This window comes from Rhynchophorus ferrugineus, unplaced genomic scaffold (assembly GCF_030347505.1).
Source record: "Rhynchophorus ferrugineus isolate W39M unplaced genomic scaffold, kcgeb_rfMv2 rfM1, whole genome shotgun sequence".
Classification (NCBI taxonomy): Eukaryota; Metazoa; Arthropoda; class Insecta; order Coleoptera; family Curculionidae; genus Rhynchophorus; species Rhynchophorus ferrugineus.
The window spans coordinates 76,350,916-76,365,997 of record NW_027472580.1 but is presented as its reverse complement, the minus strand read 5'-3'; the positions used below and the strand labels follow the sequence as shown (position 1 = coordinate 76,365,997).

At 31.1% G+C, this 15,082-nt stretch overlaps 1 long non-coding RNA gene and 1 other non-coding gene across 2 annotated transcripts in view; one reads left to right on the top strand and one right to left on the bottom strand.

Annotated features, from left to right (window-relative positions):
- LOC143200023 (uncharacterized) overlaps positions 1–15,082 on the bottom strand; it is a 207,424-nt gene that overhangs the window by 158,206 nt on the left and 34,136 nt on the right. The window lies entirely within an intron of this gene.
- Positions 13,232–13,303, top strand: TRNAH-GUG (transfer RNA histidin (anticodon GUG)). The gene has a single exon. It is a non-coding gene; the product is annotated as a tRNA-His (tRNA).

Genomic DNA, 15,082 nt, shown 5'->3' with positions numbered 1-15,082 from the left:
CATCTGGGTGGCGGTTGAATGAAATAAAATGATTTAGATGAATTGGTAACTTGGGGAAGCTTTGATATATGAGGGTGAGAAAAAAGGAAAAGGTGAAGACGTTTCCAAGTACAGGTGTAAAGATTAACAACTTTACTTAAGAATCACACTCACAGAACGTTAAAAGAAAAAAATATGGAATTAAATGTAGAACTGTTAAAATAGGATGCTTAGGCAAAATATTTATATTTTATGATTACATGCAATAAAAGTTCATTAAGGGTTCCAGAAGTAGTTAAGAACTTAAATATATATATATATATATATATATATATATATATATATATATATATATATATATATATATATATATATATATATATATATTATGTTTGCGATTGTTTAATATTTGTGATTGTCCTAGGAAAAAGTGTAAAATCCGACAAGGAAAATGATCACACCAGTAACCAGGCTGGGTAAGACCGGATGTCTTCTGGAATGATTTCTAAGTTGGTCGCTGGCCAGTCGGTAGATGAAATGATAAAAATAATTTCTATATGCCTTTCTATTTTTATAAAACACCATACTTAAATTAATTTACATATTTGAACAATTAACAAGAACTCCAAATACCATATAAATAAACTTTACCATAAAAAAGACGAATATCGTTAATAATAGCCTAAAACGAATGGGTTATCGTACATTTAAGCTGAAAGAAATCTCAGTCAATACATCATAATTTTCACAAAACAATAATTTGTTTACCTATATTCTTATATAATAATCTCAGGTAAATATATATAAATTTTTTTTTTTTTTTTTTTTTTTTATAATTATATACATTGTTACTAGTCGTTGCCGACTAACCTACAATTTGTCCTTATAATAGCTTAAATCTAGGTATATATCTAATAGGACTCATCAGTCCTACATAGTCTCTAACATAATAATAATTGTTTTAACACTTTGAGTTTTTTCTAATGCACCTCACTGCACTACACTACAACACACTACACAAGTTCAAATGGTTTGGTCCTTTTGAGTCTGCGTCCGGTTTTGGTGTTGTCCAAGAGTTGTAATACTTCGAAATTAACATGAGAGTGAAGTCTCTCCTCATGTCTCTTTGCAATTCTTTTAATTTCTTGATTGACAGTCGGTATCTGAAGATCTCGATGTAAATAAATGGTCCGGTAATATCTGGGTGCACCTACGATGCTTCTTAGGACTTTGTTCTGGAAAACTTGTATTAGATTTATGTTGCTTTTTGCGGAACATCCCCATAATTGTATTCCGTATGTCCATATAGGTTTTAATATTTGTTTATATAGAAGTAATTTATTATGTATAGTTAATTGAGATTTTCTTCCAATTAGCCAATACATTTTTCTATATTTTAACTCAAGTTCTTTTCTTTTCTTTTTGACATGTTCCTTCCACCGTAGTTTTGCATCAAGTGTCATTCCGAGATACTTAGCATTATTGCTGTATGGTATGACAGTGTGGTTTATGGTCAATGGTGTAAGCGCGGCCTGTTTATAGGTGAATTGAACATGCACAGATTTGTTTTGGTTAATTTGTATTTTCCAGATTTGGGTCCATTTATTTATAGCGTCAGTAGCCTGTTGTAGGTTTCTGGTTGCATCTTCGCTATTGTTTCCGACAGCAAGAATAGCAGTATCATCAGCAAATGTAGCCATTGTAATGTTTTCGATTTGTGGTATATCACATGTATAAAGTAGGTACAGAATTGGCCCCAGTACACTTCCTTGTGGTACACCTGCTTTAGCTTCTTTTATTGTAGAGTAAGCTTCCTCTTGTTTCACTCTAAACATTCTGGCTGTGATGTAGGATTTTAATAGTTCGGTGTGTTGCTTCGGTAATATTTTCTGTAGCTTATGGACGAGGCCTTTGTGCCATACCTTGTCGAAAGCTTGTGCTACATCTAAGAATACAGCTGAGCATACTTTATTATCTTCATAGGCTTTTTCAATAACATCTGTTATTCTATGCACTTGATCAATCGTTGAATGTTTGGTAATAAACCCAAACTGGTGTGTTGGTATTAGGTTTTTTCTCTCTATAATTGGTTTTAATCTTTTCAAGAGGAGCTTTTCAAATACCTTAGCTATCATCGGTAACAGTGAGATAGGTCGATAAGCTTTTATATCATTTGGTGATTTTCCAGGTTTTGGAACCATTATTATTTCAGCCATTTTCCAAACGTCTGGGACATATTTCAGTCGAAATGCTGCATTGATTAAGTTAGTGAGCTTTATAATACCCTTTCTTGGCAGATTGTGCAGCAATTGCCCTGTTATTAAATCATAGCCTGGTGATTTATTTGGCTTGATGTTTGTTTTAATAACGTTGGTGACTTCTTTCGGAGTTGTTAATTGAATTGTCGAATTTTCGCCGTCTATGTCCGGTAAAGTATGTTCAATTTCACTTTCGTTTGGTTTGAAAGTTTTCTCTAAATGGTCAGCGAATGCTTCTGCTTTCTCCAGGTTGCTGCGTGCCCAACTTCCATGCATGTTTCTTATCGGAGGACTATGTAGACAGGATCGTTTTAGGTATTTAGTGGCTTTCCAGAGCGAATAGTCTGTGTTCTTGTCGTCTGTTAAATTTCGTAGATAGTTATTTATGGAATTGTTTTTAATTTCCAAAATTTCCCTCTTCAACCTTTGTGTTATGTTGTTTAAGATATTCTTATTTTCAGGTGTTCTATTTTGCTGCCATTTTTTCCGTAGTTTTCGTTTTTCAGCTACCATTTCCTTGATTTCTTTCGGGTAATTTATTCCTTTGGTTGAAGTTTTAATTTCTGGAGTGTTATTCCAAGCAGCCTGTTGGATGTCTGCAACGAATTTTTCGGTTTCATAATTTAATTGGTCTTCTGTCTTAAGGGGAACATTTAGTTGAATTCGATTGTTTATTTCTTCAACAAATCCTTCCCAGTCTGTCCTCTTGTTGGTTAATGTTGGATTTTGTTGTTTTCTTATAATGTTTTCACTCAGCGTCAAAATCACAGGTGTGTGATCTGAACTTAAGTCAAAATTTTCTTCAACTTCCATGTAGTTAGTGGTTATGTTTCTAGCTATAAAGAAGTCTAACAGGTCTGGAGTTTTCTCTGGATCGGTAGGCCAATAAGTTGGTTTTCCTGTCGACATGTAACTGCACCCTAGCTCAGCAGCTGCTTTATGTAATTCATTACCTTTAGTTGTCGTCATTCTAGATCCCCATCTTGTATTTTTAGCATTGAAATCACCACCGATTATAAATTTTTCTCCTAGGTTGTTTAGAACATTCAAGTAATTTTCTTTTTTTTGGTTGTATCTTGGAGGGCTATATATGGAAGCTAATGTAACCCTGTATTTGCTAGATATAACAGTTACTGCCGTTACCTGATTTTCTGCTAAACTGAGTCCGGGTTCTTGATGATGGCATATATTATTTTTTATTATTATTGCACTTCCTCCTCTTGCTGTGTTAGCTGGATGAATGGTGTGGTAAAAGTGATATCCTCTAAATTTAATAAAGGATTCCTTTGTCAAATGGGTTTCAGATATTAAGCAAATATCTATTTTTTGCAATTCTAGGAATACTTGTAGGTCAGCGTGATGTTTCTGAATCCCATTAGCATTCCAAATTGCGATGCGGATGTCTTTACTTGCCATTTTTAGTTCTTGAGGCCACCGCCCTATTGTTTTCGAGTTTAAGTAATCTTTCAGAAAACGATTCAATAATCTTTTCCTGGTTGTCCAGCTTTGCTATAAGTTTCAATAGCAGTTCGTTGGTTGTAACGTCTTCTTTTTTTGTTTCTTTTTGAGCGGTTTGGTTTATGCTTTGAGCATAGGTCATTTCATCGTTGACTTCGTTGTACATTTTTGGTTGTTTATTTTGAGTCACTGTTTTTTGCTCTTTAGCCTGACTGATTTTATTTCTTCTCTCTTGGAATGTTTTCGCAACTACGCATCCTCTGTAGCTTGCTGGATGCGCTTCATTGCAGAATATATATAAATGAAATGTCCCCTTAAATATCTTCTAAAAATTATTTTTAAGCTCGTATATACACATAAGTTATTGTATAATTAATTAGGGTATAATAGTAACGATAAAATAAAGCATTATATCTTTATTATTGCAAATAAATTAGTAGTTTAATACATTATTTTAAATAGCTACCTGCCTATTGCCTAATATTTTCTTCTAATAGTCGACAATTTCTATTAAATATTCAGTAAACTAAATAACCAACCATATAGAGAAAATAAATTTACTTTAGTATATTGGCAAGAATCAAGCACTTTCAACATACCAGTGAAATAATAATGGTTCTCCATAATCAATAAATTTATGACATTTCACAAACATCTGAACATTATCAGAATTTATATTCATTTAAATGATACTGTGTAATAACTGAGGTAGTTATTAAAATTAAATGGCGACAATTAAAACCTACTGCATGATACATTTTGTTAATTGTTTTATTGATAATATTGAAATAGTTGTGAATATTTTTATATATATTTTTTTAAATAAACGTTTCAAATTTATTGGATAAATAAAAAAGGACTTATTAATAGGAAAAATTAATAGGAAAAAAATATTATTTATGGATAAAAAATATATGTATTTGTAACAAACATTCATTTATACTGATTAAAAATGTAAGCTAAATTGCTTCCGCGTTAATGTGTGTTATTTACAAGTGATTTGTTGATTCAAATTGATTATAAATTATTTTTAATTTAGCATGTTTATTCTGGAATATTTAAAACTAGAACTTAATAATCATAGATATGATTCTGCCTCAGGGCCACTAAAATAACAAATACGTTGAAACAGTTATTGCAAAAATGAAAGATATTCACAATAGTACATCCTAAGAAATGTATTCATTATTTATGGGAAGGTTCTGCTTAAAGTGGACGTCATATGTGGATTAAAAGTAATAATGTGTTGATTTAAATTACTATCACCGTTGCTTCAAAGTAACAGGTAAATTGAAAAGTCCCCGACCTAACACATAGATGGCGCTACAAGAATTAAATCCATATATTTTTTAGTTATCACTAACCCTCAAAAGAAGCGTGTATAAATTTGACAGCTGTCGGATCATTACTTTGTGAATTATAGCATTTTGAGTAAAGCAACTTTTGTTATTGTGAAAAAAATGGATAAAAAGGAATTTCGCATGTTGATAAAATATTGCTATTTGAAGGGAAAAACTACAGTTGAAGCAAAAACTAGGCTTTATACCGAGTTTCCGGACACTGCCCCAGGAAAATCAACCATTGGTATGCTAAGTTTAGACGTGGGGAAATGAGCAACGAAGACGGTGACCGCAGTGGACGTGCAAAAGAGATTGTTACCGACGAAAACATTTAAAAAATCCACTAAATGATTTTGAAGGACCGTAAATTAAAATTGAATGAAATAGTAGACGCTCTAAAGATATTAACTGAACCTGTACATCATATTATTCACGAATATTTGGGTATGAGAAAGCTCTATGCAAAGTGGGTGCAGCGCAAGCTCACTTTTGACCAAAAACAACGATGCGTTAATGATTTGGAGCAGTGTTAGAAGATGATCAAGCGTAATAAACCCGAGCTTTTGCGTCGATATGTGACAATGTGTGAAACATAGCTCCATAATTTCACTCCGAAATCCAATCGACAGTCATCCGAGTGGACTGCATATGATGAACCCGCTCCAAACCGTGGGAAAATGCAACAGTCGGCTGGCAAGTTTATGGCGTCTGTATTTTGGGATGCGCATGGAATAATTTTCATTGACTACCTTGAAAAAGAAAGTACCATCAACAGCAACTATTACATAGCGTTATTGGACCGTTTGAACGACGAAATCGCCGAAAAACGACCGCATTTGAAAAAAAAAAGTGCTGCTTTACCAAGACAGTGCACCGTGTCAAAAATCCTGAATTCGGCTTCGAATTGCTTCCTCACCCACCGTATTCTGCAGATCTGGCCGCCAGCAACCACTTCCTGTTCTCAGATTTGAAAAGAATGCTCGCTGTGAAGAAATTTTCGTCGAATGAAGAGGTGATCGCCGAAACTAAAGCCTATTTTGAAGCAAAGGACAAATCGTACTACAAAAATGGTATCGAATAGTTGGAGAGTCGCTATACCCCTTTGAAGGGAATTATGTTAAATAAACTAATTTTGCCAAAAAAGCGTGTTTTAATGTGGTAGGCCGGGTACTTTTCAATTGGCCTGTTAATTCGGCCCATTTCGACTGTACTATCGCAGTCATGTTGCACATTGTCCAACAATGTACCAATTTATGATTATGATCTTTCTCGGGTTATCTTATCCAGAAATTAAAAACGTTCTTGATTCATTTACTGATTTTAGCCGGTAATTTGCACACCACAAGGAAGACTTAAAAAAAAATATGCGCCTAATATCAAGAAACTACGTTGAATATCTGCATTTTGTACATGTTTAATAATCTAGAATATTAGGTATATAGTCTATTCAAAGTTTATTTATACATACGTCATCAAAATGTTTAATGTATTGCCTGTCGCAATTTGTAAATTTGTTTTAGAATCAGAATATTTTCCTTCTCATTTTATTTTAGTTAAAAAGAGATACAATGCTGTATGATTAATTCGAACACGTAAATGAATAAGCCTGTCAAAGACGTCCGGTTGTCAGTATGCAAAATTCTTGAAATCAATAGTGATAAGAGGTTAGAACTATAACCTTATATAAATTATTGTGGTTGTATAATTAACTGTAGTTTTTATATGTACTATAATGTTAAAATGAATTATATTTGATAACATTTTTGGTCAATTATTTTATTTAGATTGGAATTTTGTTGTATGTCAAAGACAAGCTGAACTAAAACTCAGAGTTGATGTGGCTATATTGCGACATTTTGATTTCAAAAATTTAGATGACGTATGAACAAAATAACTTTGAATAGACTATGTAATACCAGTTGGTAATACAAGGCTCTATTATTTAATCAAATTGCCTACAAATAATTCATCTATAATCCAAAATATTACGATAAATATAACAGAATAAAATATCTATGAAATTGTACCTGAACTTTAATTTCACTCTGTAAATAAAAGAATATAAATAGCATTAATAAAATAATTTAAATAATAAAGCAAATGATAATATGTAAAAATATGCACTAAAACATTTATGATATGTTAAGAACATATATAATTTAAGGTAATATCATTCCTGTAACTCAAAACTTTTGCTTTATAAAAAAATACAATTGCTTTCTAATTGATGTTAATGGTATAAAAATTGAGTTTAACGACGATATTTTTATCCTTCCTGAGTCACAACAATCGTATGCATATATATAAAACGAATACACGCCGTATTAACTAAATAAAAACGATATTAAAAACAACCGAATAGAGATCGTATTTTAAATTTAACGGCGGCATTCGCGAGGCATTTCTCGGTTTCATTAGCCAAACTGCATTAATTCTTTCGACAAGGACAAAAAAATCGACCGACCATTATAAAGCGAAATATAAATACACGTATAAATCGCCATTAAAATAAATTATCCGCAAGAAATACGGCCCTGATTAAGATGCAAGATGCATTAGCATTAAAGTCGAATAAATTTCAATCAGGAGATAAGAAGGCCGCCGAATCCGCTTAGACCTCTCAATTTTACTACAAGTTCGGATGCTTGGCGAAACAAATATCTCTATATATTATGTTCAAGTTTGAATCATTATCTTTCCATTGGAACTGTCGTTATTTTTTTGTTTTTATTTAACGTTTCTTTTGTTGTTGTTTCTGTTAATTTTATTGCATATCACGCTGTTAAACAACCAAAGATATGTATCAGATTATATATGTATTTCCATATTAATGCCGAGTTACCATAAATGTATTTTCGATGTAATGTAATGGTTCTTAATTATTCGATTTTGGATTAATTCGTTTTACTGAAGATGGCGCTGATATTACAGTATGCTGTTGTTCCCTTCAAAAATCTACTGTCCACGAAGAATATTCTGATGAAAGTATTATTTTAGTGGAAGATTTTAGTAGTGGTGAATTCAATTTGCAGTACAAGAAATATGAGACGTAAACTCAAAATTATTTTAAGAAATGAAACAGATCTCAACCTTTTAAATTATATTTATTATTTAATTTTTCATAATATGGAATAAAAGGCAATGTTATGAATTATTACGTTACACTTTTTTTCCATACATAACTTGTAAGAATTTTGCTTGATGGGTTAAACTTGACACTGCTCCGCAATTTCTTAGTCCCTTTCTCTTGTTTTTTAATTTTTAAGAATACACAAATTTTGCATGCGTTCGAGAACGGTAGTATTAGCAGTAAGGATATTAAATTTATTATGTTTGAGAACAAGTATTCTCTCGAAGCATATTTTAGGCAACACTTTAACTCTATACCGTTAACCATCAATGTTATCTTCATGAAGTTTAAGCCCATGTTGATCAAAATCAAACATAGCATGAGTTCGTTACTTGTCATATAATTTTTGTCCTATCACAGATTTATGAAGCGCTGGAAATCGCTTCAGTATTAGTACCTTAAAATACCTGACAAACCGGCAGAACAAATTGGATCTTACAGACCTATTTCGCTGCTACTTGCGATATCAATTTTTTGGGAAACTACTGTTAAAATGTATTAAACCATATAGAAATATCAGATTCCATTCGAATTCCAGTTTGAACACTCCACAATCGATCAAGTGCCCAAAGTAACAGCGGATGTTCAAAAGGTATTCAAAGACAATAACTACTGCCCTGCAATATTCCTGGACGTCTCACAATCTTATGACCGAGTTTACTTTTGGGATTAATCTACAAAATCTGCCGCGGGATTACTGTTGACTACGGGAATCATATCTTTTCAAAAGAAAATTTAGCGTCCGGCATGATTGCGCATTCTCAACATTCAAACCTATTTCGACAGTTCTATTCGAGAGTTCCACCGAGTTGGATTTTAGGGCCACTGCTATATAATGCTGATATCCCAACGACAAAAGAAACAGTTCTTAGAACATTTGCCGATGACACAGTTATCATGGCAAAAGATGTATCTCTGTCTAAGGTTGTAGAAAAAGTTCAAGTAGCGGTCAACAAAATCTACAAAAGGAGTAGAGATTGTAAAATACAGCTTAGTAGCTGCAAATCCGTCCATATTAATTTTGAGTTGGGGCCAAATGACAAAAACGTAAATATATCACTTGACGGATGTCCGATTCATATCAAACAGTTTAAGGATTATTGGTTGTTTTAGAGTGAATTTAAAAACCCCGAGAATGAAAATAAAGGAAAGAAATATATTCTCTTACCAGGTGAGTGTGAAACTTTTTTTTAATATACTTGTTGCTGCATAATCGACAAAACAAGAACACATTAGATATGCTCTACTTAATATGCCATATCAACTTATGTTATAAGATTAATAAATAATAAATGTGTGCTACTGTGCTATTGTACTTGCATCAACATACAAGCAGAACGAGTGTGGGAAAATATATCAGTACGTATTTCCCAAATTAAAATGAAATTAGCTTAAATATAATGACATATCTTATAGAAGTTGAAATTTATATCATAGAAGTGTTGTATGGTTTGCTATAATCTTTTGATTTCTTTTGAATTGTCCAGTAACTGCGTTGCATCTACTTTGTTGTAATTTAGTAAACTTATATCATGTTTTAAGACGAAATCTTGAATTGCTTCCTAAATCCATTTTGTTTCGAGTTCATCCTCTATTTACGTAGCAACAAACACTGGTAATTAATTGAAGAACTTTGTTTAGGCGTCATTAGATTATTGTTGATTTGATATTTTAGAGTAACCCCATATATTCAAACAGGCTTTATAATGGACTGATAAACTAATGACTTTTATTGGGTGTAATCTTCCAACTAATCAGCGCATTTCTTTGATTTTGAATCTGATCTACTTCATGTTTTTGTCTAACATGATGTTTCCAATTTAACCTGCCATCGAAATGTCTGCCGAGGCATTTCGCTTTTGTAATTTCGTCGCAACGGAATATTCATATGGATATATTTGGAGCTATTAAGCCATATATTCCTGTCGCTGGTCTACTTGCACATCTTGTTTACTGCTACTTGTACTTGTTCTAGAGCCCTAGACACAGATATGTCTTTGGCCATAATGACTGTGTTTCCGGCAAATGTTCCAAGGACTGTTTCTTTTGTTACTGAGATATCAATGCCCAAAGGCAAATACACGAATGATTTCAAGACTGTGCTATGTGAAACTTCAGCCGAAATAGATTTAAATGATGAAAATATCCATTCATAGATGGTTAATAGCGAAGAAAAGAGTTTTTTTTTCTGGTGTGTAACCATCTATGAAACAAAACTTTTATAACATAAACGGAGAAACTTTTAAAATATCTGTTAGAAAGAGGAAGCAATCGGTAAACTGCTTTTAAAAGGTTTTCAATTTAATTTCTGCCAGCCATTAAAAAAACGGAGGTTGATATTATAGGTTATGATTGATACCACAAAGTATGAAAGTCTATTATATCCATTAATATAATCCTATCATACGTCCAAAAATTCGATTGAGCACCAATTTTATTAACGATTTTGGTCTATGATTTTTTACCACTTCCAATATCACCAAAATTACATGATTATGAAAATTTTTAAAAAATAATTGGTTGTAATTTGAGATATTGTCTAACATTCGATGTCAGTACGATCTACAACCAAAAGTTAATTAGAATTTGCGTTGGGAACAGTCGACTGAAAACGACTATCCACTGTTCAGTAATTGATTACTTTTACTATCGACTGTTTCATTTGCTATTTTTGGTTCATCTGATTGTACTGCTTTTTACCAGTGACTGTTTCAGTCCCTATTTTCGGTCCTGATTTTACTGATTTTTACTGTCGACTGTTTCAGTCGTGTACTTTTAGTTACTATTTTTGGTTACTATATTTAGTTTCATTCGCCCAATTTTTGACGCTCTGGCTCTGACCTTCTGGCCGCGATCTTGACAAAAATGTACCCAATTTATGCTTACATAGATTTATATGTAATATAAATAGTTTTTTTTTGGTTCTCTGCTTGTAAATAACAATATATTGTATATTATAGCAACAATTTGGAACGATATTTTTGAAGATTGTTAATGTAATAGGGTGTAAACAATGTTTCCCTTCAATAATAAAGAATTTACTGATTTTAAATTAATATTTCGATTACTTTATTATTTATTAGATTTAGATTAGATTTTAATTTAGATAAACTGATTTAAAAAAGCTCTAGTAGTTATTGTGCGATAATTTTTAATTATGTCATGGATTAGTTTTTCGTCTATGACTAGGTATATGTTTAATTTTTATTTAGTATTTATGGTTACTGTACATGTTTAGTCTTTAGGTTTTGTTTAAGTACTGTTTTATTATCTATATTTATTATAGTATATTATTTAAGAATAGTAATGAACATATTAAAATACGATAAAATTTTTGTGGGGTATTATTCCATAGAAAAATTCCATTCGCTTTTACAGATCCTCAGAACATTCAAATATTAAAGTAATTTTACTTCGTTTAAAATGGAATTATATATTGCATGTTAATAATATTCAGTAATTATTTTTTTCCTTTCCTTTTTTAAAGTTAGTAGGTGAAGTACATATCCGTCTCGCTTGTACTACCGTTGTAAAATATAAGCACATATAAAATTAACTGCTCCAAGCAATTATCTCCGTCCTTTCCTCCCTCACAGTTTATACAGGAAAGGTTTCGTACATTTTCGTCTGACATCACGAATTGAAAAAAATAGTCGAACCGTGCATTTGACTGAAAATAGTAATTACTAGTTTTTTGGTTATCTATGGCTATGTTACAAATATTAACAAAAATCAAGCTGTTCTGCCACCAAAAAATCAACGCTGGCTAGCTGACAAAAATTAGCTAAAACATTTATTTTGGCGAAATCGAAACATAATAGACTTCAAATGTATTACTTAACCATAAGATTGTAGTATATATTTAGGAGATCCTAGAAATCAATTTATTTTATTAGTAAGCGGTTGGGATTTGAATGAATACATATTAGTTTTTTGCCTTGTTCTAAGTGCTATATTTTCCCAGTCCCCAATAATGTTTTCTTATTATAATAAAATATCGTTATGTGGAGAATAATTTGAACAGCATAACAATTCTTCGTTAAAAAAATACATCTAGATATTGATTTAAAGATAAATATCTTATACTCAAGTGATAGCAGTTACATTGCATTCAGTAAATTATGGTGTAGATATCACATTTAAAACTCAATTAAAACATAATTATATTTATATATGTAAATATAACAAATATTACCGACCATATACAACATAATTGGTTCAACCTTTGGCAACACCACATATATTTTAACATACAAAACCCATAAACCTAGATTGTTATCGTTGAGCTTAAGTTCCAAGGTATTCTCACGCTACCATATAATTAAATTCTATTAACTTATAAAGTAAACGTATATGGTTTCTTAAAAAAACGTAATTAATATTAAAATTCGAATGCCTATTTGTGGAGCAGCTCACGTAACGTATATCATGTTATTTCCAATCAAAATTATTGCTTGTGTATGTTGGAATTTATATAATATAGTTATTTAAGAAATATTGTTTAAAATGTATAGAATTTATTACATAATTTAATACGGCTAGTGGAATAATATTAATATTAAATAATGTTTCTGTAATTTTTAAATAAATAGTACATATATGGATTGTTGAGTCATCTATATTTCTTCTACTGAACTATAAAGGGTCTGTAAGAATAATATCCCTTTAGGCCTAAATCCCTTTCTGAAGCCTATAGACAAAATTTTTTCTTAGCCCTCTCATTACAGGAACCTGTAACCAAAGCCCTAAGTGCATCGGCGTTAGTATAGACTCGTGATAAGAGAGGACGCTTTATTTTTTTGTAAAAACAATTTTAACATTATTAAAACAATTTTTTTTAAAACAGGTAGCCCCAATTATTGATAGAATGTTGTTGCAAAAATATATCAAAATATTTTATTTCAACTAGTAAAATTATACAACTTCATGTACTATTGGTATTTATATAATTAAGGTAAATAAATAAATATTTATTGATTTGTTCTAAATTGTTCCCAATTATTTTATAAATATTGAATTCTATATTTATATTATGTGATTAAATCAACTTTCACCAGGCCTCAACAGCCGTGATCGTCTAGTGGTTAGGACCCTACGTTGTGGCCGTAGTAACCCAGGTTCGAATCCTGGTCACGGCAATGTGCAAGCATTGTCACGGTGAGGCGTTTTTTATTTTTTTTATATGATATATTTATGTTACTATAGAGAACATTTCAACATACTTCGAATTTTTTAATATATGTTTTTTTTTAATAAAAGCCGTTTTACATTAAGAAATATCATTTTTTAAAATATTACTTATTTATTAAGGAAATATATGCTCATCACCATAATGGTAATTTATTTGCACTGTGACTTACCTTTGAACTAATTAACTTTTAATTATTTCTTTCCTTGAAATATACGAGCATATACTGGCATTTTTGTAAAGATCTGGCGATTGCTATCAAAATCAACGATCAAATAATGTCATGAATATATTTTATCTTTAATCTATATATTCATTGTATCATAACAACACAAACATTTTAGTGTATTGTTTCCAAACAGAATTAAACGGAATATTGTACTGCAGTACGCAATATTTTAGACGATTTTGAATAATTCTCTTTGAGAGACTTGAATACTTGACAGAATATTTCTATAATGTAATAAAAATAAGCTCCTTTAATATTTTCACAACGTTAATGTTAGCCTACAAATCAAAATAATTAGAAAGGGCATGCTAGAAAGAAACATTCTTCAATCCTTTATATATGACAGGGTGAAGAGAAATAGTTATAGGACGTAAAGAAGGTTTTTTAATCAAAATTTAAATTTTAAATATTAATTATTATTAAAATTGAATATTTTTGGAAATATTTTGGAAATAATCGTCCGCTTATTGCAATTGAAATATGAATGCCTCCTGAAGTAAGTATGTGTGATGTGACCATTTGGCATAATTTTTCAAAATTTGGCCTCAAATTCATTTCTTCATCAGGCTAAATGCATTAAGTATGCGTATAAAAAATAACTAAAATTTAAAGAAGAAGGTATTTTCGAAAAATCGCTTTTAATATAATCGAGCTTTCATCAGTGCTTAAGATATAGCTTTCTCTGATTCTAAGGCACCTTGTTACCTATCAAAATACATTTTGTATTATTGCAGCTTAGTAGCTTTCAGAGATTCTACTCATTCATTCAATACATGAAGAGGATAATAGTGAATAATTTTACTGAGCCATGGCTTGAAGCATTCATCAATTAAATAATTTAGTGGGTATCGCACACTTGTGGTTCGAGCAATAAATTTGTGGCATATGTGGTTCGGGTTGAAATATCGAATTCAATAAACTTTGAACAAGCACAAATTTCTACTCTGACATGACATGATTTATTTTGAAGCAGTTTCGATGAATGTTTTATATTTAGGATATATTTGAAAACTGATATTATTTTAGTCTTCTTTTTATCAACTATCTGAACTGGAAAAACTGTTTGACGTGGGCAGGCTGTCGAGAGACAAACTTAATAACCATCCCAGAAGACATTCAGAGTTGTTCAGCCTTGTTAGAGACTTTGTTAAAGAATTTGCACTCTTACCTATGGACACTAATAACGATGAACAATCATAAATATAAACTTGCTTACTTATAATAAATACAACCGCGCCACAATGGGATCTGAACCCGTAACAGATCCTCATAGCTGTAGAACAACCTTGACTACTAGAGATATCAAGCCGGCTGATAATTTTAGACAAAATTTTATTACTTTATTGATATCTTCTATTTCCTAAAATATTCCATATTTTATATTTATATTTGTACTTTATTTATATGTATTTTATTTTTATTGTTGTATGTATTTTAAACCTGTCCTATTGAGACTTCATTTTATATGTTATATATGTCTTATGATAATGCCTATTTTAA